Source organism: Artibeus jamaicensis, unplaced genomic scaffold, assembly GCF_021234435.1.
Source record: "Artibeus jamaicensis isolate MK-2021 breed Jamaican fruit bat unplaced genomic scaffold, CSHL_Jam_final scaffold_847, whole genome shotgun sequence".
NCBI lineage: Eukaryota > Metazoa > Chordata > Mammalia > Chiroptera > Phyllostomidae > Artibeus > Artibeus jamaicensis.
The window spans coordinates 22,015,687-22,041,695 of NW_026522057.1; positions in this window are offsets into that span (position 1 = coordinate 22,015,687).

Consider the following 26,009-nt stretch of genomic DNA (forward strand, 5'->3'; position numbering starts at 1 on the left):
ACAAAGAGAAAAGAAAACCCAGGAAGCTCAGCTTTATATATTTTGAACTTAACCTCATTACACCACACAGGTTAAGAATTGTCTCAGCTTGATCACCCCTCAGCTCTTCAGCACCACCTCTGGCAGGCCTGGGTCCCCAGCGGGAGGGAGCAAGGCAGCAGGTGAGCTGCTGGGCGGGCACTGCCGGGGGCACGCAGTGCTCCTGTGTGCTTGCCAGTTGCCATGGCATCTCCATGGGGTCAGTTTGAGGCCCCCTGTGCTCAGAGGTCATTGCTGCTGAGGCATGGAGTGAACACCCATGTTCCACAGGACTTGGAATTCCTGGAGAACTGCCTTTGGGAAGAGCGCACAATAATTTCTTTAAAATCCACCTTAGTTTTCCTTATTGTGGAGTCTCAGGCAAACATCCAGAAACCATGAACAGCTTCAGTGATGAAGAGTTTGGCTGTTATTTCCTCCATAAAGGCTTTGCTGACAAGGACATTCTGGACCAAAAAATTAGTGAGGTATCTTCTTCCAATGATAAGGATGCCTTTTATGTTGCGGACCTGGGAGACATTTTAAAGAAACATGAAATGGTTAAAAGCTCTCCATCCCATCACCCCCTTTCATGCAGTAAAATGCAATGACAGCAGAACCACAGTGAAGACCCTCGCTGCCATTGGGACAGGGTTTGTCTATGCCCCCAGGGTTGAAATACGATTGGTGCAGAGTCTTGGGGTGCCTCCAGAGAGGACTGTCTATGCAAATCCTTGCAAACAAGTATCTTAGGTTAAACATACTGCCAGGAATGGAGTCCAGATGATGACGTTTGATGGGCAGTCGCATTGGTGAAAGCTGCCAGGGAACATTTGAAGGCCAGGTTGGTTTTGCGGACCGCCGCTGATGATTCCAGGGCAGCCCACCCCACGGGAGGGCCTCCATGCCCTTGTAGGGCGCTGTGCCTTGCCCGAGATGCATGTGGGGGACTGCATGCTCTTTGGAGACATGGGTGCTTACACCGTTGCTCTGCTTCTACTTTTAGTGGATTCCGGAGGCCAACCACCTGCTACACAATGACTAGGCTGGCATCAGCCAGTCCAGAACCGTGACTTTCCGCCCGCAGTGGAGGAGCAGGACGTCAGCACGCGCCGGCGCACTGCGCCCGGCAGTGGGGAGGAGCGCCACCCAGCAGCCTGCGCATCGGTGCGCACTAACGTGCCGATGCCGTTCATGTAGCTGTTATGGCAAGGGCAGCTTGAATTAAGGGATTGGAGGGACCACTTAGCTACCGTTCTTTTCGAAACATCTTTGTGAGTAGGGTTGGCACCAATGGAACATTACGGAAGGCTAGGAGATGGGGCCAGGCTTACAGTGTTCTCATGGAAGCTATTTGAATATTTGTTTTATAGGGATTTTTACTCAGTTTTCAAACACTACTAAAGAGTGCTCCTCAGCTGCCAAGCAAGCACTGGTAGCCTGTACATTGGCAGAACGGGCCAGAAGCTTCGTGTCGTGAACTGTTCTTAAAGTGCCTCGAAAGTTAAAAAAAAAAAAAAATTGTCTCAACTCTCTGATGTATTGAACACGTTAACATTAGGTGGTAACCCCTTTATTATTATATATTAATAACATATCTTGTATCTACTTATGTACATTTATATATGATTATGTGCTAATAATACATAATTATATACAATTATTTTTATAAGTGACATTATTATTTCCTAATAATTTTTTACCCATGGCCGTCTTCATGCTCACTGGGAATTCTCCCCGCGTGCACACCTGCTTCCAAACTGCCCCTTCTGTTATACAGACACTTGTCACATTGGAGTAAGGCCCACCCTACTGACCTCATTTTAATCTGACTATCTCTGCAAAGACCCTCTCTCTAGAGAAGGCCCCATTCTGAGGTACTGGGGGTTAGGACTTCAATTTATGAATCTGGAGCCGGGGACACAACTCAGCCCATCACAAGGGGAGAAAGAGAAAACTGACCAGCACACCATTAGCCAGGTGACCAAGGTTGACACGGATAGTGGTAAGATGTGGTGATTAACACGACAGTGCAGGTACAGTCACTGCTTTACACAGGGGTCAAGAAGCCCCTCTAGCAGGGTGACATTTGAAGAAGGACCTGAAGGAAGTGAGAGAACAACAGTGGGGGGTCCGGGGGATCCCAGCACCTGGGAGGGGAACAGAACATGCAAAGGCCTAGACAGGAGCGTGGTGGCCAGGAGGTGGGGGAAGTGGGGCGAGGTCCTAGAGGATGAAGTCAGAAAGGTGAAAGGTGGAGAATCGTGTCAGCCCTGAAAGTGGAAGAGGGATCTCGCGCTTCTGAGAGGGATGAGGAGGCACTGGGAGGGTCCCACCGAATCCCTCCGGCTGCCCTGCTGACCACAGACTGGAGGGAGGCAAGGTGGGAAGCAGAGACCAGTTAGAGACAGCGATAACGATCATAACAATCCCGGCGAGAAATAAGCAGTGAAGCAGGTAAAAGGTGGTCAGATTAAAGCTTTACTTTGAAGGCAGGTCCAACAGGGCTGACCGATGGATCGCATACAAGGTGTGAGAGAAGAAAAGGAGCCAAAGATGACTCGGAGTCTGGGGTGTAAGTGACCCAAATCCTGGAGCAGCCACTGGCAGGGGGAGTCTGGGGCAGGAGCAGGTGTGAAGGCAGGAAACAGGGAGGATGGCCCCGCAGGTGTCGAGACTGCAGTGGTGCATGGCCGGGGGCCTGGATAATCCCAGTGCAGTTCAGGGGCCAGGACCGGGCTGGAGAAGCAGTGGGGGAGTCGTCTGGAGGCTGGAAGCAGGAGAGAGGATGAGACCCCCGACCCCTATAGCCTGCATTCTGTAACTACCGATTCGTGTCGGCCTGTTCAAAGCATTCATGCAAATTAAATCATCCAGTTTCCACTCTTTTGTGTCTAGCTTCTCTCTCCCCACGTTTGTGAGATTGATTCGGGGAGTTGGAAATACCTGCAGTGCACCACTTTTTATTGCTGAGCAATATTCATGATGTATCCTTTGTTCCCTCAGCCACCTGGCGATGGGCATTTGTGTTCTTCCCAGTTTTGGGCTATTATAAACTGTTAGGGACAGTCATATATAAGTCTTTTCCAGGACATGTGCTTTTATTTCTCTTTGGCAAATACCTAGATGTGAAATGACTGGCTCATATGGCAAATACAATACATGTTTAATTTTGGAAGAAACTGTGCCAGGTCGTTTTTGAATAGCTCCTTGTTCCGTGTTCATACTTCCAGTACTTTTTTTCCTTCTTTAAATTGTTGCACACCCTGCTTTCCCAGTATGAATGCTCTAATTCTAATACCGGAAGGATCTGCAGGCCTGATTCTGCTGCTTCTTTCCTATTAAAACTTGTTCATGGAATCTCGGTTTTTGTGGTTTTTGTTTTATTATAAGCTCATGATATCGGGACTCTGTGGAGCTGTCACGAGGCTCCGATTGCTCTGTTTTTCCCCAGAAAGGATTTTAGTCTGTTCTGTAGTTGACGCCCGGGAGCGTTACTCACCAAGAGCTACTTTAAACTAAATTCTCAGCTTCAGGTTTCTCGGCCGAGCAAGAAGTAGGAATCTGCACTCAGGGGGGAGTTTATTCCCCCCCCCCCATCCTGAGTTGGAGCAGAGACCAACCATCTTTCTTGCCATCTCCTTTCAGAAGACAGATATTTTTCAAGTTCACCCCCATACTAGAGGCGCTGCCTGCAGAGGCTCTGAATCTCTGGGGGAATCCTATTCCCTCCCCGGTCGGGCCTTGGACTGTTTCTCCTCATGTACAACTGTGAGGAGCAGAGCTCTCCATGTTGCTGGTCCGCAGGGGGATATAAAGGGGTGCAGCCTCCTTGGAAAGCAGCTTGGCCATTTCTTCTCTAGTCATGCCTGCACTTACCATATGTCCTGACGAGCTCACTCCCAGCTATTTACCCAAGCGAAATGGAAACCTCTCCACACTCCGTAACCTGTTCACAGATACTTGGAACAGCTTTCTACACAACCACTAAAAACCGCCACCAACCCAGCCGGCCTTCAACAAGTGAACGGATAAACAGACCGCGGTACACCCGTGCTGCGCCATGAACCGCTGACGTGCACCATGACGCCCATGAACCCCGAATGCTTTCTGCTGAATGAAAAGAGCCAGACAGGACCACACACGGCGTGGTTCCATTTACATGGCCTTCTGAAAGGGGCAGAACTAGATGAGGACAGAAGGCAGGGTAGTGACTCGGGAGCTCCGCACTAACAGGGTAAGTTTCCCTCCCTCTAAATTTGGTCACAATTCCAAAACCAACCGGGAGCTCTGCTTTCTAGGAATCTTTCAGGGGAGTTGCCAGTTCAGGGCTCACTTGCCTCTCTTGATATTTGTACACATTCGTCTTCATTTATTATTTTCATTATCACTGCTTTGCTTCTGAGTGCTTTGTCTACTTTCTTACCAGCTCAATCACGCATTTTAAAGCATTCATTTAGCTCTGTTGCCCCAAGCCTAACAAGGGAGACACCATCTTTCTCCTCAAAGGGCCCCTGGTCCAATGGAGGAAGACAGAACAGGCCGGCTGGGAAGCACCTCCTCCCAAGCATCCAAGGGGTAGCAGCTCCCCTGGGCGTTTTGGAGTTTCATGGCCAGAGACATCACACAGTTTTTTCAAAATGACAATAATGGCTGTAATTAGCTGTCATAAAACGTGGTGTGCAGCAGGCAGCTGGCTGGGCTCGCAGCCAGAGAGGCGATGCTGGATGACTCACGGCCCTGCTACTGGTAACAGCGGGGACGGCAAGAGGGGTGGGCGGCCTGTCCAGGCTCTAGGACATCCCCTCCCCAGGGCAGGCAGTGAAGTGCAGGACCCTGAGGACGGGCCTGGCTCAGTCCGGGTCAGCGGTGAGTGGTCAGCGGGTTCCAGGGCCTGTACTCCCTGATACCAGAGGCTGAGGGCAGCTGGCTTCAGAGGAGACCTGCTTTGCTTCCCCACCAATCCCCTCCAGCACGGCTGCAGCTCTGGACCCAAAGGTTTGGGTGTGGCTTGCAGAGGACACGACCTCCTGGTCCTGGCTATTCCCACGGTGGTGCCAGCCACCCCCATCCCTGGGGCCGGTCCTGACAACTCTCCCTCCAGAAACCTCGCTCCTGTCTTTCTTCTTCTCAGCCACCCACCGGCCAGAGCCCTGCTTCCTTCATCTCTCAGGAAACATCACCTACTATGTGCTCGGCGCTGAGCCGGACACAGCGCCCAAAGCTGGCCCAGATACAGCTGTGCCTCGGGGGTTCGGTCTGGGAAAAGCCAATGGGCAAACGGGTAACGAGGCTGTGCTGACCGTGGCAGCAGTGGGGATGGTGGATTCAAAGTGACGAGCGCTCACTGTGTGCCCAGCACCACGCTAACCACTTGACAATAACTCATAATCTTCATAACAGCCCAATGAGGTAACAGTAATTATTCTAATAATAAGTAACACTTATTACTTCCTAAGTGCCAGGCACTGCCCTGTAATCTGTACAAGGTTAACCCATTCGAGGTGGCTACCATTACTGCCCCTATTTTTTACAGGTGAGGAAACTGAGGTATGGAGACATTTAATGACTTGCCCGAGGTCACACAGCCACTAACTGGCCGAGCAAACTGCATTTGCTATGATGGACGAAGGCAGGGGGTGCTGTGGGACACGAACAAGAAAAGAGCCCATGCCTCCTGGGCAGATCAAGGAAGGCTTCACAGAGGAGGTGACATTTAAATGGCCAGGTCTTAAGGGATTAGTAGGGCTTTGCCAGGTGGGCACGAGGAGAGTGAAGCAAGGGCCCCAAGCATGCTTAGAGACAGGGCGTCACTCGGCATGGCTAGAGGGTCAGCTGGGGGTGTTCAGGTCAGAGAGGCAGGAATAGGCCATGTCACGAAGGTCACTGGGGGTATGCTGAGGGGCTGGGGCCGATCCTGAAGACAGCAGGAGGCTGCATTCCCCTCATCTCTCCTCTGAGCTGCTAAACTAACTCTCAACCCTGTGGGTGCAGAACAACCAACCTTCCTTAATCCAGGCCCCCTCGGCAAATTCCACCTACTCCCAGAAGACAGTGGGCCCTGCCTCCTAAGCCCTTCTTGTTACCCCTAAAAGTACACTTAGCAGCCCTCAGACCACACCCCTGCCACCCCCCAACACGGTACCCAGGTCAGCACGTGGGCTCCACCCCACCGCCATGCCCTCTGTACCTTGTTCCCCAGACCAAATGCCCTTTTTTCTCCCGTGCACCTGTCCACAGCCTGTCCTTCCCCTGGGACTGGCTCAGGGACCCCCTCCTCCAGGAAGCCCTCCCAGATCACTCTAACCCAGGTGAGTTTCCATCTTAACTCTTCCCCATCATATAGCACTTGGGACCCACATCATGGCTGGAATTATGGACTCCCAGCTTGCTTCTTACCTGTCCTGTCTCCTCACCTGGAATGTAAGATCCTTAAGGGCTAAGCCCATATTCTAACAGTAAGTGTAACAGGTAGGTTCTGTTTTTTTAATGCTACGTGCTATGCCTGGAGCATGACTGTGAGCATGTGTTCTGTTCGCACTCAGTCACTTGCAACCGGAGGACACAGGCTCAGAGAGGTGAAGGGGTTCCTCCATGGTCACCCCATTAGGATTTGCCCCCGAGTCTGCCTGATTCTGAGCTCCGTATAAGCAGCTCCCTCCCCCCTCACACCTCACCCAGACCCCACGCTCCTCCGGTGGACACGCACAGTCAGTGCTCAGCACGGAGTTGGAAACTGACCCAAAGGCTGGTCCAACCCAGAGTCACCCTCTGTGTGGGGTCCTGCGGGCCTCTGTCCTCTCAGATGCGGTCCTCCTGAAGGGTCGCTGGCTGCCCTGGGCACTAGCCGACAACAGCACTGCGGTCTGGGTGGCCCACCGTCCCCAGAACTAGAGGCTGAGACTCTGAGGTTCTGAGCTTGTCCACCAGTGGCTGGCCTGGACTCGCTCCAAAAGGCCACGGGCGGGAATCCGTATGAAAGCCCAGTGGAAACCAGCAGGTGCGCGTGCACACGCCCCTCACGTTGCCCCGCCGCCCTGGAGCCAGGCAGGAACCGTCTCCGGCAGTGCGCACCGGCACTCGCTCTGCGCCAGGCCCTGCGCTGGGGCCCCGCGGGCGTCTCTCGTGTCCTCTCCCAACGACCTTCACAAGTTGGTACCGTGACCGGCCCCATCATACCAGTGAGGACACCTTCGTGCACTTGTTCCTCCGGCCGGCCACCCATATTTATTTAAACAAAAACGTACTGAGCTGCCTCCACGTGCCAGGTCTGGAGTCCACGAATGAGGTATAAGGAAGCGCAACATAATACACACACAACCCCCGCCCCACAGAGCACACCACCCGAGGGGAGCCTGGCGTTGGGCCCCAGACCCGACTTCCTGGGCAGGGGACCGCAAAGGCCTCAGGAGTCGCTGGGCGTGGGGAAGGCAGTGACAACGCAGCACCTCCACAACAGAGCACGGGGAACTGCAGTGGGCGTCGCAATCACTTACGCTGCCGGGTCACACTGGGGACACCCCGGAGGGACAGCCCCAGCAACAGCTGGACGTGCACCTGGGAACTACTCTCATAGAGGGACAGCTGAGTGTCCCCCAAGCCCGGCCTCTGCCAAGGGCACAGGAAGAAGGTAGCAGAGCAAGAAGGATGGGAACTGGGAAGCTGCCCTGTCTCCCAACCCATGGAGAGAAGAGGTCATAGAGTCAAAGCCACTGTGTGGTCAAGGACTGGTCTTTGGCTTTGACAGAAAGGTCCCTCAGGAGGGGCTGTTTGGGGGATGCTGAGAGCCAAGAAGGTGTGAAGAACAGAGCCAGCCGGGACAGGACCTGAGGAGGGGTCTTCAGAATTACACTGACCCAGCTGAGGACTCCTGGCTGGTCCACAGCCTGAGATGGCTGAGCCATGGAGGGACAGAGATGTCCAGGGCCATTTAACTCCATTGGCAGGAGTAGGGAAACTGAGTGCCATACAGCAAGTGGGGGCGGGGAGGAGCCAGGGGAGACGGTGGAGCTGGCCCACGTACAACCCTACACGGCAGCTCCTGAGTCAGCAGGTCCCACACACCGGCTGTGTGGCTTCCTCATGAGACCCCATCGTGTCCTCATGACCGACTCCTAGGCACCAGGCAGTTACTCACAAGGTTGTTACACAAGGATGAGTAAAGCAGTAGAGATTGGCCTTGGCCTTGGCCTTGGCCTTGGCCTCTGGCCAGCTTCCTGCTCCCGCTTCTCCCCTTCCTTGGCCCCTTTCTCACCACTGATTCTTCTTTCCTGGGGCCTCTGAGCCTGCCCATCTAACTGGGGGCTTTTCCAGGGTGCACCTGTGTCTCCCCACACCCCGTGAACTTTCTAGACCCCTGCTCTGGGAGACTGGCCAGCCCTGGTGAACCCTCTCTATCTGGGGTCTGTTCGAAGGCAGCACTTCCACGCCTCATCCTGCCTGAGGCCGAGGGCCAGCCTCCAGACCCCCACTGACCAGGGTTTGTGCATCCTGCATCGCCACCTCCCAGCCGTGGGACCTAAGGTCGTTTACCTAACCTCCCTGAGCCTCTCTCTACCTCCTCACCCATAAAATGCAGGAACAGCCACCGGCCCGTGGGGTTGATGAGGAGTGAATGACATCACGTTTGTCAAGTGTTTACTTTGGGGCCTGGCACGTGGTGAGTGTGTCAGGGCACACCCCCATGGACACAATTATCATTGTTATAAAAAGCATCACAAGTGGTGACCACAGCTCAGAAGTGCCCAGAGCAGCACAGCTGACGAAGCACTGCCATCCATGGTCTCTCAGGGGCCTCTGGGAGGTGACATGGGTGGGGTTCTCAGCAGGGGCTCTAAAGGTCCAGGCTCCTCGCCTGGAGCAGCCGAGCCAGGGCTCCCGGCTCTAGCTTTGTCATCCCAACCCACCAGTTGCCAGGCACCTGTGCTCCATCTCAGTATTTACAAGCTGGTGCCTGGAGCACATTACTTAACCTCTCTGGGCCTCAGTTTCCTCATTTGTAAAGTGGGGATAATAGTACCTCTCTCACAGGCTTGTTGTGAACAGTCAGCACTATCTATTTGAGTGTGTACTCATGTCATTGTTTACTGGGCATCCACCATGTACTTACAATATCACATGTAATCCTCCTAACTATATTGTTTCAATTTTACAGAAGGAGGGAACTAACTGGCTTAGAGTGTCCTGCATTCAGAGGTGTCCCACCAAGGCAAGGTGTCACCAGGCCCTGGATGTGCGCTGCCCCATTGGCATGTCCTAGAGCCAGGCAGAGCTGCCTTTGGCTGAGGGCAAGTCCAAGGGAGGGACTCACCTGAGAGCCATCCACCATCAATATTCCCCCAAGCTGGAAAACATGCTCAGGAGTTTTTGTTTTTGTTCTTGTTTTGGTAGGGTGGCGGCAGGGCGCACCTAGGCAGCACAGACCCTCCACGGGGAGTCGAGTAAGTGACTTGCCCCGTTTCCCAGCTAGAAAATGGCAAATCCAGAATTCACCCCCACTTCAGAGCCACACTTCTCCTTCTAGCACACTGCCTCCCATCGGACAGGAAAGGAAAAAACACATAAAAACGGAACCAGCAATTACCTGGCAGGATGACTTCACGAACCGTGCACGTATAAAAAGGAATACTGAACCCCATCCACCTTCCATTCGGCAGGCTGCTAGATGCCCCTCCCCCAGGTCCACTCTCTCCTTCTTCAATAGTAAACACTTCAGCTGGGCACATGGCCACACAGCATAAGACTCTATTTCCCAGCATCCCTTGCAGCTTAGGAAGTGATAAATGCAACTTTTAGATTGTGCCCTTAAAAAACAAAAGAAAGAAAAAAATCTGCCCTCATTTTCCCCTTTCTCCCTTCTCACTAGATGGAATACAGATGTAATAGAGGGAGCTGGGGCAGCCAGATTAGATCGTGAGTTGGAAACCGAGTACTGAGGAGGGCAGAGCAACAAGACAGAAGGAGCCTGGGACCCAAGGCAAACAGAGGAGGGGCGGCTTGAACAGAGCAGGCTGTACCCTAAGCACCAGGTTGTTCTGCCTCTGTGAGGGGTCCTTCCCTTTCCTTCACCATCCAGTTTTGTCCTCGTGGTCTATTTGTTGTTCACAAACATCTTCTAAGGAAAACAAGGACCAAGGTAAGGATTATGCCCTCCGTTTTACAGTTAAAGAAACTGAGGCCTGGAGGGGAGAGGTGACTTGGCCCTAGTGACCAAGCTAGGGAACAAGGAAACAAGATCTAGACCCAGGCCTCCTGTGGGGCGGGCCCCCGACTCTGCCCCCCACACACATGCACGCCCCACCGTGCATAAGCACCCAGAATCACGAACGCAGAGCAGAGCTGGCCTGACCTCCTGCCCGTGGCTTCATCCCAGAGCACAAAAACCATTACCTGATGCTCACACTCTGCTTCCCTCCCTGGGCAGCACTGCCAGTCTGCCAGAGGGAACAGTGGAACGGCAGAGCCATGAAGCCATGATTAACTCTCCACCACGATTACCAGCGTTAATTTCAGGAAGGTCTGTCCTCTCCTAGAACCAGGAAGAGCAACATCAAACACGGCTCTAAGTGCACCAGGCGGAAGTCCGCACCATTACCCAGGAGGTGATCACTGCGTGGGGAGGGCAGAGCTGTGGATGGCGGTAAAGAGAGCTGAAGGCTGCAGCTTCAAGCCCCAGCTCCGTCACTGTGTGGCCCTGGAAATGCCGCTACCCTCCCATGACTAGCTGGGGAGGCCCCTCTGACGTTAGCATCTGTTAATAATAAAAACAACAACTTCTTACACTTGGAAAACTCAAGGATTACATTTGACTTGTTCATCATTAGATCCCCATCATCAGATACTATAAAGATTAGTGTCCCCATTTCACAGGTGAGGAAACTAAGGCTCAGAGAGGCTGGGACAAACTACAAGCTTGTGACACTAATTTCTATGTGCTCATTCCCCTTATCTGACCTTTATTTCCTTTTCTCCCTAATTTCTTTTTCATTTGAACCCCCCACATACACACATATGAGTGTCGTGGTATCCAAAGGTGCCAACACACCTGCCACTCTGAAAGGGCAAAGCTGTGTGTCCCCATGAAGGAAACATGTTGATACCTGGAAGGACCATACCCCAGACCCCCCAGCATCCATCCTCCCTTCCTAACAGGACTTCGAATTTGCCATGCTGGTGCTTTGGGAGAAATTGATCCCACCCCCAGTTTCAGAGGCAGGTGCCGATTAGCCTGTCATTCAACATGTCTTCCTCTGGCCACAGTTATTGATTAAGAGATGTATAGATGACTCAAAGCAGGCCCACCGAGGCCAACAAACTCCATTCCAGAGTTTCTTTGAGCCACCAGAGAAGTGAATGTTGTGGACAGCAGGATCCATAAAGTGGCATCGATCTGGTCAAGGTAGCATAAAGTATATAAAACACAATGAAGTCCCTCATGTCAATCAAAGTGGCTGCCAGTCAAGCATGACACTTTGGTTCAAGAAGGAAACTACCTAAGTTATACTAGACACATCTGGTAAGGAGACACACTAAGATATCTGCACACGTGACCGGAACAGCTCTGTCTGCAGAGCAGGACCACCCATAGATAGGCTCCTGGGGGAAGTCCCCAGTTGTCAGCAGGGGTGCCAAGACATTTATCAAGAGACCCAGAAGGGTGGAGCACACCACTTGCAAGCTATAACTGAGGCAGGCTCCAGACCACTGCGGAGACGGCTGAGCTCCACACACCAGAGTGCTGCTCCACACCACGTTGCTCTCCCTCACCGTGGGCCAGAGGCTCTGCCCTGCTGGACAGAGGACTTCGTCTGCCCTACTGCCCACCTGGCTCCGGAGATCCTTCTTTGCAAGACGTTGACGGCTCCCTTGCCCACTGTGCTGTCTTCCAGTCCCGCAAACTGAGACTCTAGGACTCGGGTTCGTTATCCCCCAGTTCTCTTGTGTAATGTTATTACTGATTATTTCTGAGTGATTAGTATTATTATTAGGCTAATACAGATCTGGATTAAATCTTCATTAATAAAAGCTGAGTGAACCTGCATTAATAAAATCCAAGTGAAGAGCATAGTCACCTGAGTTGGCTCCCTGTTATTTCTCGGTGCCAGTGTCATTTGTAGGACTGGTGGTGGCACAGGCAGCTGGGCACTTTCAGTTCTTAAGGACCAGGTCAAACAATTCAAGCAGGGACCGAAGGCTGACTTATAGGAAAGACTATATCGCAAACATACGCTGATGACAAACATTCTCTTTTCTACTGCATCTGTAGCTAGAAACAGAGTCCCAAACACTTCTTGAGCCATCTTAGGAACCCAGACTGACAGAGAATGGAGCTAAAATTAAGGCTATAGAACTGAGCATTCATGAGCTGCTGAGTCAAGCTATACCTGAAGGTTAACCTACCTCTGGCTTTTCAATCTCATGAGCCAACAGATCCCCTTTATGAGTTGAGTTGGGTTTTCTACAACTTGCACGTATTGAAAAATAACCTGTCAAATGTAAACAGTTTCAAAACTATCCCCACGACAGGCACCGGACTGTTCATAGGGCTCTCATGACCCCAATTGTTATTGGGGTAGGTTGTGGGAAAGCAAGAAGCAAGGAAGCTGCTACTCATGCTCCAGCTCCGCCCACACTGCCTCTTCTCTCCACGGAGTTTGCTAAATCACGGCCTCGAGGTTATACCCCCAAATGCAAATCTGGGATGAAGCCCTGGAGGCTGCTGGGTAAATGCGGAGGCAGACGAGGAAATTGGCCAGGTCCAGGCCAGTCTTCCCAGTTCCACCTTAAAGCAGCCACATCTCACAAACAAATTCCTATCTCAGCAGCGCTGGCAGAAAGACTGGCTTTCCATGGACAGAAGTAACACTCAAGAAGTCCAACTCCTTCATCCCACCTTTGGCATTTCCGCCTTCCAACTCATCAAGTCTGCTGAGACTTAGTTTATAAAATGTTTCATTAATTTAAAAGGCTCCTGAAGCCTCCGAATGAACCTCATCCAGTCCAAAGAAGCTACACGCAGAGTGCAGAAGAGCAGAGTGGGAGAGGTCACTGGAATAAGAGGTCTGGGGTTTAGGTTCAAGTCCTGGTCCTGCTGTTTCTGGGTTGTGTGATTTTGGACAGATCACTTAACGCCTCTGTGCTGAGCAAAATAATGGTCCTGTAAGATGTCCTAATGTTCCTGTGACCAGAGCAAAAGGGATGTTGCAGATGTGATTAAATTAGGGGTCTTGAGGTAAGGAAAGTATCCTGGATTACCCAGGTGGGCCCAATCAATCACATGACTCCGTAAAAGTGGAAATCTTTCCAGAGAGGGGTCAGGGGAAGACTCGGCCCAGACAAAGGGTCAGGAGGATGCCGTGTTGCTGACTGAAGCAGAAGGGTGGAGGCTATAAGCCAACAACTGTGGGGGCCTCTAGCAACTGGAGGAGTCAAGGACATGGATTCACCCCCAGAGCCTCCTGGAAGGAGGGCAGCAGCCGTGCTGACACCTCACTTTTTGCCCAGGGAGACTTAGGTGGGAATCCTGACCCCCAGCACCAGAAGATAATAAACTAGTATTATTCAACCACCAACTTTATGGCAATTTGGTACAAAGGCCACTAGAAATTAACGCAGACCATGCTGTTTCTTCTTTTGACAAATGACCGCCACAGCATCCTGGGAGAACTAGAAGTTGAGAGCCCAGCCCTGAAATCACGGAGTCCAGGATTCAAATACAGACTCCCACGGGGGGCTCACTTCTCTCTTGCCAGGCCCGCAGGGGCTCAGCCTCTGCTTGCCCCCTGAGAAGCACGTTCCCCACCTGCATGAGGCATATTGGCCTAGCACTGCCCCAATACTTTCGTTCCTTTCATCTTGAGCTGTCTCCCCTGCCCCGGCCTAAGCAGTAAGGATTAAGGGAGAATCTTGGGAGTGGCCACAAGACTCAGGGGCAGGGCCCAGAGCCTCGCCCAGATACCAGGTGCAGCTTTCTGTGTTGAAGGACAGAAACAAGCCATCAGCTTCTGATGTGGAATTCTCAGTCACCCCACCTGGGAAATGGGAAAGACGGATTGTAAAAACAGCCAGCTCCCATTCACATGCTTTGAGAGGCGCGAATTTCCTCGAAGGGGAGGGCGGGGCCAGGGGTGTGGGGAGGTGCCACGCACGCCCCCGTCCAGCACTCTCCAAAGCCAGGAAGGGGGTGGGACCTCCTCGCAAACTCGGTGACGTATCACCACTAACCAATAGGCTTCGGCGTTTATTCAGCGCCCAGGCGGCTGGTTAAGACAGGACTTGTATCAGTGGAGCGCCGGCGCCTGGGGCACAGACTGTGAACAGGTCGCTGAGTCACTGGTCCGCTCGCTCCTTCTCTTAATCCTGGGCTAACGCTTCACTAAACCCTAGCTGCGCGGGCTCACTCCCGCATCAGGCCGGGATTTCACGGGTCAGGTCCGGGCCGGGCACACTTCTCTGGCCCAGCTCACGCCACGGGGTTCACCCCTCCCATCCTCAGCCCCCCAATAACAGCAGCCAACCCCGGCCCCACTCCACCCCAGAGCCAGATGAGTCTCCCCAGCTCTGGTCCAGGCCGACACCCGAGTCATAGGTGGAAAAACAGGCCCACCAGGAAGGAACTTGGCAGACCTGGACTTCCCTGTGGAAGCGCCCGCCACCCAGCTGTCATCCACAGTTCCTGCCGAGACTTAGGCAGGGACCTGGCACATAGTAGATGTTGAGTAAACTCCACGCTGAACTGAGAGAAAGGCAAGACTGTGCCCTGAAGACACAGTGGGAGGCGTGAGGGGATGGAAAATGCTGGGAGGTGTGAAATGGACCAGGAGAAGGCACCTGTCTCACACGGATACCTGCTAGAAATATGGGCGCTAGTGCCTTCCGAACGAGAATTTGCCCATTTTTTCCTTTTCCTTTTATTTTGTAAAACGGAAGCTTCTATATTTCAGTGTCAAGTGCTGGGCTGGCAGTTCGCTTGCATACTTCATTCACCCTTTCAGCTGGGATTATATTATCTTTGTTTTACAGACGAGGAAGCTGAATGGAATCAGACAGGTTCTGTCACTTGTCTGAAGTCACAGGACTGGAAAAAGGTAGAGCTGTGATTTGAACCCAGGTCTGTGCCGTTTTTCCAGCTGAACTGAACTAAAAGTCTGTCGAGGACTTTCTGACTTAAAGGTCTGTGTCTCTGCTGTTATATTTAATATTTTTTCACTGGTCTTTTTATAAAAGGCGGAATCAGCTCTCCTGCCTCCTGATGCCCGAGTCTGTCCCCAGCCTCTCTGCCCAGGTCAGCCTGCAGCAGCCGGGAGGATGCACCACTCTGGTTCCCCAGCCCCTATAGGGGCTGTTCCTTTCCAGAAAAGTTCCCAAGAAACATGCAAGCTTTCATGCACCAAACAGCCACTTGTCCCATTTTAATAGAGAGAATGGGAAACTGAGGCTTGGGAGAACTAGCCTGTGAGTTTCATGCAAGTCAATTCCATAGACATTTCCTGACCCTGAGCAACAGATACTGCCAGACACAGGCAGAGACTGAGCAACAAATAAGACACTTCTGCTCTCTGTTCCTCGGTGTCCCCATCTGTAAAATGACTAGGTTAGAGATGGCCAGGTGCATAGCATGCAGGCCCTTCTCCCCTTCCAACACTCAGGGCAGACACTGCTAATTGATCGCAACACACTTTCCTGCTGAAACACATCTCAGCCTCAAATACATAACTCCCAGCAGCCACTGAGAACCAAAGACGGAGGTGCCAGGGAGGATGCAACGTTTTGCTCCTCCTGGACTAAGGCAGATCAGCTTCTGCCAGCTCCGCCACTCAGCTCAGTATCTTTCATCCCCCCCAAGGGCCCCACTCCCTGTGGTTTCTCTGCTCCTGGAAAGAGGGTCAGCCAGAGAAAAATGCCGTGATGGGGGAGACTTTTGGGCCAAGCCAGAGAGCCACAGAACAGGACCTCCTGCCTCTTTCCACGCGGTGCAGAGGAAAGAGACTTGGCAAGCCCCTAAAGACCTGCTCCCCCAGGCAGGGCCCTCCTAGGAGGGCCATGTCCCAGCCGCCCCCAGGGAGGCTCAGCACTCCTGCAATCACGAGTCAGCTGCCTCCCCAGCAAGACCACACTGGCTCGGGCTCAAGTTGGGAAAGGAAAGAAGCAAGGGCAGTGCCGAGGTCAGGCAGAGAAGGATCTCTGTAGCTTTCCCACACCCAGTCCTGTCGCCTCCCTCCGCGCCTTTGCGGGTGCAGTTGCCTCTGCTATGACTGCTTTGCTCGACGCCTCCTTCCCATTCATCCCTTCAAACCCTACGCAGATGTCAGCTCCTTCAGGAAGCCTTTCTTGTTGTCCCTCTAGGCAGCCACCATCTCTTGAGTACCATGTCTACACTTTGCGCACGCACTTACCATTTCCCATAACTACTAAAGGGATCAAACTCCCTGGAAGGCAGAACTACATCTTATTCCATCAGGGCCTTGGCATGGAAAGGGAACTCCGCAAATACTTGTGGACCTGTTGGTCCAACCCCAAACTACCACCCCCAAAAGTTTAAAACACCCTAAGCTTTTGAGCCAGGTGCTAACAACTTTATCTCCAATTTGCAAGTGACTCAGCTCAGGCAAAGAGGCACGCCAAAAAGTCACCTGCTCATGCCACTAGCTAAGTCAATCCGAGGATCTGGGAGTCTGAGCTACTCAACACTCCAAGGAGGGGAGGTGGTTCTTCCTTTTGACTCTGCCTGTGAGTTGGTCAACCCTCAGTGTCCATCAGTGGTTTTTTCACTGTTTCTATTCTGAGGCGGGGCAATTGACCCAAGTGGTTAGAGCCAGGTACCCATGCGACCATAGTCAAAAGCTTGTACCACTTGTTCCAGCAAACACCTCTAAAGAAACCAAAAGACAATTGAATGATATCCTTAATAAACAAAGAGCTCTTACAAATAAATAAGTCATAAGGCAGTAGAAAAAAATGAAAACAGTCATGAAAAGGCAAGTCACCTAATTTAAAATCCACTCAGCCATTATTCATTGAACCACTAGTATAGGTCAGGCACTGTCCCAGTCACTGGGGGTTCATGGTGAGCAAGACAAGGTCCCTGCACCCATGTAATGACCTGGCGAAAGGAGACAGGGTGTAACAAAAAAAAACAGGCAAATATGTGCCTCACATGGCAAGCAGTGATGAGTACTACTCAGCAAAGTAAAATGGGGGGATATGATAAAGGCGACAGTGTTACTCTGGGTAGGGTGGTCAGGAAAGGTGTCCCAAAGAGGTGCTGGTGTCTCAATGACAACAGCAGACCAGCCAGGAAGTGGTCGGTGATGGGGCAGCGCAGAGGGGAGGCGCTGCTGGGGAGGGATCAGTGAGGCAGCAGTGCCAGGTCTCCAGGTAGGAGTGAGCACAAATGTTCACGGAGCCAAAAAAAAAGGCCAGTGTGGCCGAAGAGAAGTGGGCAAGGAAGAAAGTACAGAGTCTGGACAGGTCGGACAGTACAGGCTTCTGTAAGCCTGGGGAGGAATCAAGGTTGAAGTGAGGTGGGAGTTCCCTGGAAGATTTTAAGCAGCAGAGTGGCGTGACCTGGTTGGGTTTTTTTAAAGGTCACTTTGGCCAATGCGTGAAGTTGACCAAAGCATGGCCAGAGCACAAGCAGGGAGCCCAGTTAGAAGGTACGGCATTGGCCCAGGGCGGAGCTGATGAGGGCTTTGAATGAGGTGTATGCACTTGGTGGGAGGGGCAAGGGGCGGAGTATAGGGATTCGGGATGTTTGGGGAGTGACAAAGATTTGCAAATAAGGCACTGGGTTTAGGGATGAAGGAAAAAAGGGGGTTAAGGATACCGTATATATTTTGCTTGAACACGGGGTAGATGGTGGTACTCTTTCTCAGATGGGAAAAAACAGCAAGGGTGGGGCAGGGATGGCTGGTCTGGAACAGAATTTTTAAAGCAATAATAACAGCTGACTCATACTGATACTTTCCTCTATACCTGGCATGCTTCACATTAGGGGTCTCGCTCTCAGCACCTCGATATTTGGGGTCAGGTGATTCTTCGTCATGGGGCTGTCCTGTGTACTGTAAGGTGTTTAGCGACATCCCTGACTTCCGCCTACCAGATGCCAGTGGGCATGTGCCCATGGGGGCACATACACAGTCGAACAACCAGCCGTGTCTCCAGACGTTACTCAGTGGCCCCTGCGGGAAAGTCACTCCAGGTTGAGGACATTTCTCTGCATGGATTCTCCCATACAGTCCACACCAGCACCTTATGAGGTCTCTCCCGTTATTACCCCCACTTTACAGATGAGAAAACTGAGGTTCCGAGTAGTTCAGTAACTTATCCAAAGTCGTGAGTTCTTTTTTGGCCAAGCTGGACTTGAATATCCACTGACCATCCAGGGAGAGATACCAAGCAGCAGGTGGAGGGACAAGCCTGGGGTTCAGAGGGCACTTAGGGTGAAGAAAGAGCCTGCCACTGGGGGTCACTGCTCTCCAGGCGGGGTTTGCACTGTGGGGCCAAGAATGTAATGGACCCTCTCTTCTTTTGAAGGACTTCACTGCTGTCACCTCTGCTGTCTCCTGCACCATCCATTTCTCTCCCTTTTCTGAATTACCCCCATAAGCAAATTACCCCCGGCACTCCCAGCCCCACCCAACCCTCCGGCCCCACCCCATTTCTCTGCTCTACTCCAAGGTAGCATTCCTGAAAGAGTGGGTATGGTCTCTCCAAAGCGTCACTTCCCAGTCTCCCCTCCACCCGCTGTGATGAGGCTTCCATCCCAACACGCCACTTAAACTGTCGCCTTCATGCCACCAAACCCGGTCACTCCTCTGTCCTCCTTTTCCTGGCCTTCTCAGCAGCCTGGGACACAGTTGGCCTCCCTCCTCCTCGAAGCGCCATCTTTCCTCCCATCACCTTGCCGCACGCTCTCAGCTCCTCTCCTCCTCCTGCAAGTGTGGGAGGGGCCTGGTCTGAGGACCCGCGCTTCCCTCCGTACACAGAAGAGAAAACAGACGGCCAGACACAGAGAACAAGGGCTGGGCCCCAGCTATAAGATAAGAAATGCCCAATAAAGCAAATGAAGTGTATATAGTTTTAAAGATTTTATTTATTTACTTTTAGAGAGAGGGGAAGGGAGGGAGAGAAAGAAGGAGAGAAACACCAATGTGTGAGAGAAACGTCAATTGGCTGCTTCTCGCACTCCCTCAACTGTGCACCTGGCTTGCAACCCAGGCACGTGCCCTGACAGGGAATCGAACCGGTGACCTTTCGTTTGCAGAATGACCCTCAACCAACTGAACCACCCCAGTCAGGGCAAGACATATTTTTAATTTGACACCATGGTGAAGCTTCAAAAGATTATAATACTCGGTATAGATATGGGCGGGGGGGGGGCAGCACTTCCATTCGCTTCTTAACAGAAGGGTAAACGGCATCATCTTCCTTTGGAAGACAACCTCCCAGAACCTACTGACAGATAAAATAGGGTAGAATGGCCAGTCCTATTGTTAGACCTGAGCTTTTAAAACTGACTTAGTTTCAGATTAATAGGAAAATGGTGAGAATAATACAAAAAATCCCGAGATACCCACCACCTAGATCATGAGATCCCCCCAAACATTATCTTACTACATTAGTGTTCTCTCTCTCCTCCTCCCTCGATATTTTAATATATTTATATTTCTATGTTACTCAATATTTTATCTCTTTTTCCCAAACCACTTAGTGGTGAATGGCAGCCATGATGTCCTTTACCATAAATCATTAAGCAGGCAATTCCTGAAAGTGTGGAAATCTCTTACACAGCCACTGTACGAGTAGCACTGATGTCTAACCAGCGGATCTTACTGAGGCTCCACCAACTGTGAAAACAACGTCAGTTACAGCCACAGAAAAGTCAAGGTCACGGGTTGCATCCCGTCATCGTGTCTCTTCACTTCCCTCTGATCTGGAACCATTCTGCAGACTCCCTTTATGTTTCATGACGCTGACATTTTTAGTTTTCTCACAGAATGTCCCTCGTGTGGGTCTGTCCAGAGCTGCCTCATAATTAGGCTCAGGTGACGCGCTTTGGTAAAAACACGTTTGTGTTCGTCTTCCCTCTGCCGGCAGTGCTGTTATCTGGCTTTTTAGCTGCTTTCTTCTCCTCCTTTGAGTCTTACTTCAAATGTCACCTCCTCCAAGGAGCCCTCCCTGGGCACTCCTTGTAAATAGGTCTCTTATCTTTTCTCTATGACAGCATCCTGTTTATTTCCTTCACAGCACTTCCAGTAATGTGTAATTATTTTTATTTATGCATTTATTTGCTTATCTACTCTGTCTCTTTGCAATAAAGTAGCTCATCGGAGCAAAGATCTTGCCCAACCTGTTCCTTGCTTTATTCCAGAGCCTACAGTGTACTTGGCATACAGTAGGTTCTCAATAAATATTTGCTGGACAAATAAATAGTGATGGTGAATAAAAGCAAGTTGTAGAATAATACATATGCTATTAATATGATACCGTTTTGTTGGAAAATTTATTTAGAATTATGCGTATTTTAGGGACGTTCTAGAAATAGTCACATGAAAATGCTAAAAATGGTCACCCTTGGGGAAAAAGATCATGGAGGAGGGTGAGCTTTCACTTTTTTACTTTATAAAGTTCTGCATTGTTTGGCTTTTTACAGCAAACATCTATTATCTTTGCAATAATAATTTGTAAATGTTTCTGAAAATAAAACAACACCGTCCCTCTGGGAAGTGGTCCCCCATCCATTCTCTCTGTTGATGCCATGCTGCACAGAACCTGTGCATCTCCAAGGCCAAGGTCACCCGCCTCCTGGGCCTTCTGCTGCCCTGCTCTCCGAAGATGCTAAATACGAGCATAGCTAAATGAGCAGGGCTAGACTGCCACACCCACTCCTTGGAATCTTCTGGACTGCTCACGTGTCCCGACTGCACACACCGTCCCTCCACCAGCAACACCTTTCTCTACCTTCTGTCTGGCAAACTCCTGCTCGCCTTGAGGACAGACCCAGTTCCAACACCACCTCCTCTGAGAAGCCTTCCCAAACTCCCACCTGTCGTCCCTTCCTTGGCACTCCTCCCCTCTCTAGCAGGTACTAGTCGAAACCTGTGTCAGCGTCCCCAGCTGGAGCTCCTTGCAGCCATAAGCTGCCTCCCTTTATTTCTGGATCACAGGGCTCAGCCCCTCAAGGTCTCAGATCTTCTGCCAGCATCCGTGAAACTATGACAGGTAGCATCTTAGCTATAAGGTAGGGGGAGATCTCTGACCCTTCACAGGATGCACACAATGGCCAGCACAGGACCCAGCACACAGTAGGTGCATCCCCAGCGTTTGGCAAGAGCTGTCAGAGCGTTAATTGAATGAACGAGTGGGTTCGAAAGTGGTGATCAGCTGCGCCTCCCAGGGAGGGGGAGGGGGAGCCACTGTGGGAAAGCAGACCAGCAATGCTCCGCAGCTCAGCAACGCAGTGAAGAATGCCTGTCCCCTTCTTCCCTGCCCAGGGAGAGCTGCATCATGTGCATTCACGTCACTCTTAAGAGAGGCCATGTGCCGTGGGTCTAAGCATCTCCATGCGTTTTTATGGGGTTTCCTACAGTGCAAAGTCCTGGCTGCTCTTCGCCCATGCCATTTCTCAGAGCTGGTTTCGAGGCAAGCCACCTGGGAGGGTGGGGTCACATGAGCAGGCGCGCTTCCTCTGGCTCAGGGTTTGTCCGCTGCATTGTGGGCCCCTCCCACTTCCTCTGGGACCCCCCTCTCCAGCTCTTTCACTGCCCCCCTCAGCTGCTCCTCCGACAACCCGTCTCTGCCCTCCCTTCAGGCAACTGGCTCTCGCTGGGAAGGAACAAATAAAATCACTTATTCTGGGCGGTCTGGTTCTGATAATTTCACAGCTGAGGCAGCTGCAATTGGACTGGGAGACCCAAACCCACCGCACAGGTGGGGGGCATCCATGAGCTTTTGCCCCCGGCATCTGAGAATGTAAACAGTGAAGGGCTGCCCTTTGGAACACAGCCCTGAGCCACGCCTTGCCCCTGAGTGCCTCCCCCAGGAGCTGATCTGGGCAGCAGCCTCTGGGCAGCTGGACAGTGAGAACCCCCGGAGCTCCTCTCCCCTGAGAGAGACATCAGGCCAAGTGGCACCTGAGGTGGCCCAAGTTCTTCCCCACTTACTGGGAGGCAGACCAACTGATCTAGAAGAAACTAGAAGTCAACTCACCCAATGACAGATACTCCAAGGAAGCCATTAACCAAATTATGGAGAAGTGTGATGTTTTAGACCAGGGGCTGGCAAACTACAGCTTGCGGGCCAAAACTGGCCCACGGCTTGTTTTTCTGCAGCCCACGAGCTAAGAATGGTTTTAACATTTTTAAGTGGTTGCTTGCGGGGAGGGGGCTGGGGGGAGGGAGTAGAATCAAAAGAAGAATATACCACGACACATGCAAATTGAGTGAAATTCAGTTTTCATGTTCATAAACCAAGTTCCACTGGAACATAACCCCACCATGTTCAGCGGCTGGCCACCAGCCTTCACCCTACGAGGGCAGAGTTGAGCAGTTTTGCCCCTCGTCACTCTGGTCGCTTCTCACAGCTGCTCCGCACACCGGCCTCAGTGGCACAGCGGTATGTTGACCGCGTGGAGGGCACCGTGGTGCCACCTTTTTGCTTATTTTTTATTGCCACAGCACATCCACCGTGTCCAACAAGAAACATGGGCTTCGGATGCTGCCGTTCTGACTGCGGCGAAACATACACGGGGTCACGTGTGCTGTCTTCACCGTCCTCAAGGAATGTGATCTAGTGGCATCGAGTACAGGCATTCTGTTGGGCATCCGTCACCACTATCTCCTTCTAGAAACTCTGTCCCCATGAAACAGTCCCTCCCCATGCCCCACCCTCAGCCCCCCGCAGCCATCACTCTCCTTTCTGCCCCTGTGAATCCGACTACTCCAGGTGCCTCGCAGAAGCAGAATCATGTATTTGGCCTTTTGTGACTCCTTTATTTCACTGAACACAATGTCCCCGAACTTCGCCCCTGTTTTTGTCACATGCGTCGGAATTTCCTTCCTTTTTGAGGCTGAATAATCTGTTCATCCATTGGCAGTCCGATGTCTCACTTTTACGGTACTGGGGAGTGGGTACTATCTTGTTTCCCAATCGGATGGCAAGCGCTGTGCCTCTTCTGCAGTGAGACTATTCTGGGCTGAAAGAATACAGTGTGTGTATTGGTCCACAGCACCTAAAATAGTTACTCCCTGGCCGTCTAAGGTTGGCTGACCCCCTGATGTTGGTTCATCCTGGCTTCGCCGCAGCTGTGGGCTGGACTGCAGGCCTGACCAATGTCGGCATGGTTTCCATTTCAAATGCAACCTCCAACACTTGACATTTTATCTGCAACTTTATGTGGGCTTCCCATAATGTACTTGACTCCTTCCTCTTAACTGTGCCAACCCAAGCCCTGCACCTGGCCCAGAGCCACCCCCGGCCCGAAACCCCACCCCCAAGCCAGCCCCGTCCTTGCTTGTCCAAATAGTCAGTCATTCTGCAAATACTTCCTGATCCCTCTTCTGTACCCAGCCTTCGGGAAGTTGACACTTGAGGGGGGCGTGGGGGTGATGCTTATGCGGCAGACCTGTGCCTGCCTTCCTGAAATTAATCATAGAACCTGCAAATTACAGAGCCTAAAACCACAGGCTCCTCAGCAGGCATGAATTAAAGAACTTCCGAGCGTTTAAGCTTTTGAGTTAGTAGAATCTAGGGGGAACGTGCAGGACACTGAACCATTAAAATGTTAGGATTAGAAAATTTTAACTGTTAAATTGTTTTTTTAAAAAAATAACCAGTTTGTGTGGCTCGGTTGATTGGAGCGTCACCCCATAGACCGAAGGTCACAGGTTTCATTTCCAGTCAGGGCACATGCCCAGGTTGTGGATTCAATCCCTGGTCAGGGCGCCTGCAAGAAACCAGGGACGGTTTCTCTCACATCCACGCTTCTCTCTTTCTCCTTTTCATTTCTCTCACCCTCTCTTCCTCTCTCTCTAAAACCAATGGAAAAAAAATGTCCTCAGGTGAGGATAAGAAAGTGAAAATAAAAAAGATGTTAAAATGGTGAACTTGTTCAACCTGGGGATGTTGGAGCTGAGGTTCTTCGGACAAGGGAGCACCAGAGTGTTGTGGTGGAAGACACCTTCTAGAACCTATGGTCGAGAACCTGCTTCTTACTTGGAATGCGAGCCCCTGCCCGACCCCAGCAGCCCTCCTCTCCCTGCCTGACCTCGGTCCCAGGGTCTCACTGCACCGACTGTGAGCGGCCACAGTCAGCTCTGCTGGCCACCCTCCCTCCATGTGAATCATGACGACACCCAGAGCCATGCAAGCCTCCAAGCCTCAATCACTCCGTCCCCGCTGCCGGCTCCCCCTCCCCCTCTCTCCTTACCTCCTCATCTCTCCCTCTTGACCACCTCCCATCAGGGGTCTCCCCAAACGTACCTCCACCAGGATGTGTCCTTTCACTCCCCTGGGCGGAGGTCAAGGCCCACCTCTACCCCCAGGTTCACCTCAAGCCTACAAGTCACTTTACTTCTCCGAGCCTCAGTCTCCACATGTGCAAAATGGCAAGAATGGAAGTACCGCCCTCTCCAAGGGATATTGTGGGAATGAAAATAGACATCACGGGAAACACTTAGCCTAAGGCCTGGCACCCAATATTAGCTGAAGGTCCCAGAGGGACACTCTGGCTTCAGAGCCCTTGCTGGGTGCTCCTGGCACCCAGCCTTACGGGACAAATGCAGAAGCACTTGAACATGGTGTTGAACCTGAGCCCAGGAGGAAGGGAAGTGTGCACCAGGCAGGAAGTGCCCATCCAGGAAGACTTTCTGACAGAGGACGGCTTGCCTTTGTCAGGAACTACTTAGATGGTGGTGAAAGATGAAGGTCAAGTGTGGGGTGACGCACGCTTGCTAGCATGTGTCTCACCCCAGCATTGGATGAGCAACAAGTTAGAGGGAGGGGCTGGGGCAGGGATGGGGGAGTGCTTTGAGCTGGTCTGGACAGAAACATCTGGGGGTGCCCACCTGCCCCCCAAGAGGCTTCACAGACATCTCCCCTTTCTCAACCAGTGTTACCATTGGGCCAGCTCTGTGGTTCTTACTACACTCTCAGGACACCCCACAGCAGTAGCCATCAGGCGAATGCGGGAGAAAAGCCGTGTTACTCGCAGCGAGGTCACAGGTACAGAGAGGGCGCAGGGACCTGGGGGGCCTGCTTTTATTGGGTGGAGGTCGAGGGCGGGGCCTAGGGTTCCACAGGCTCACTATTGGTGAGTGTAAAACGTATGAGTGGGGAAGGACCCGTGGACATGGACAGTGTGGTGAGTGCAGGGGACAGCAGGGTGTAAGGGGACTAACAGCAATGGGAAAAAGCAACAAGCAATGTTAAGTAAAATAAAACATGTGAGTGGGGATTTAAGTGCAGAAAGAGAAACAAGTAGCCCAAAGGGCCAGTGATCGAAACCAACCAAGATTTCTGAAACAGAGATGTCTCAGTGCCGGGAGGCACCTGGCCCTGTCTAGGGGTGAGGCGGGCCCTGCGTTTAATCCAGACAGCAGCCTTCGAAGGGGGCTCCTCAGCCACCAAAGCATCAGCCAGGTGCTCACATCACAAAACAAGAAAACCCTGACTGACCGTCAGGGTCAGCCATCTAACTCGGTGGGGTGTTAAGGTTCTAGCTCTGACAGAGGTCACCGCAGCAAGCAAGGAAAGGAACAGCACGGACTGAGCACTCACTGTGTACCTGGTGCTGTGTGAAAGACTTCACGTGGGCCCTGGCTGTTGTGGCTCAGTGGATTGAGCACCGGCCTGCAAACCACAGGGTCGCTGGTTCGATTCCCAGTCAGCGCATGTGCCTGGGTTGTGGGCCAGGTCCCTGATAGGGGGAGCGTAAGAAGCAACCACACATTGATATTTCTCTCCCTCCCTTTCTCCATCCTGTTCCCTGTCTC